At 32.1% G+C, this 817-nt stretch overlaps 1 non-coding gene across 1 annotated transcript; it reads right to left on the bottom strand.

The window, feature by feature from the left end:
- Positions 1-258: 258 nt before the first annotated feature.
- TRNAR-UCU (transfer RNA arginine (anticodon UCU)) lies at positions 259-331 on the bottom strand. Its single transcript has one exon. It is a non-coding gene; the product is annotated as a tRNA-Arg (tRNA).
- Positions 332-817: the final 486 nt, after the last annotated feature.

Raw genomic sequence — 817 nt, 5'->3', positions numbered from 1 at the left:
TTATTTTTTTATAATTTTCTATATTAAAAAGTAATTTACAAAAAAATAAAAATCTCTGTATTTTTTTTATTTATACATTTTTTTTCCACATTTCTGTTTTTTTAAATATCATTTATTCATTTTCATGCATAATGAATATATTGATATAGTTTGGGCTTTATTTTCTGGGAAGGAAGGGAAGAGGCCCCAAGTGATTGTACTGAGAAAAGACTGCCCAGCAAAGCAAAATTACAAAAAGTGCAAAAATCAAGCGGAAGTCACGCCCGGTGGGACTCGAACCCACAATCGCCTGATTAGAAGTCAGACGCCTTGTCCATTAGGCCACGGGCGCCCTGATGCCAACTGGCTACCCAATATATTATTTTTCCTTTTACCTACATTTCTAGGGACTGTTTCCCACAGTTGAAACTTGAAAGAGGGACTAATTGATAAAAATAAAAAGCAAAATTAAACTCTTACGCGCTTCATGTATAGATTTATATATATATATATATGTATATAAATATAAAAAATATTTATATTTAACCACGTTAAAAAATTTAAACCCACAATCTTATATTTATTATCAAGAATGAGTTATCACCTAAAGACTATTGGAAACCTCTCACTTTTAACTGTAGTGCAGAGAAAAGCTATTCTCTCTTCACCATTATGCTCCTAATTTCAAAATAAAACTCCTTGGACTTGGATGTAAACCTACTTCTACCATTTTCCCAACCTGATAATGAATGTTATGGTTTCTTGGATTTCCTAACGACATTGGTCTGGTTTGATGTTCTTAAAGAGTCACTAGAAAGCTGAGTTTGATGCCAAACAT

This window comes from Diospyros lotus, chromosome 1 (assembly GCF_014633365.1).
Source record: "Diospyros lotus cultivar Yz01 chromosome 1, ASM1463336v1, whole genome shotgun sequence".
NCBI classification, from domain to species: Eukaryota; Viridiplantae; Streptophyta; class Magnoliopsida; order Ericales; family Ebenaceae; genus Diospyros; species Diospyros lotus.
Note: the sequence above shows the minus strand (reverse complement) of the source record. Positions and strands in the feature narration are given on the sequence as shown.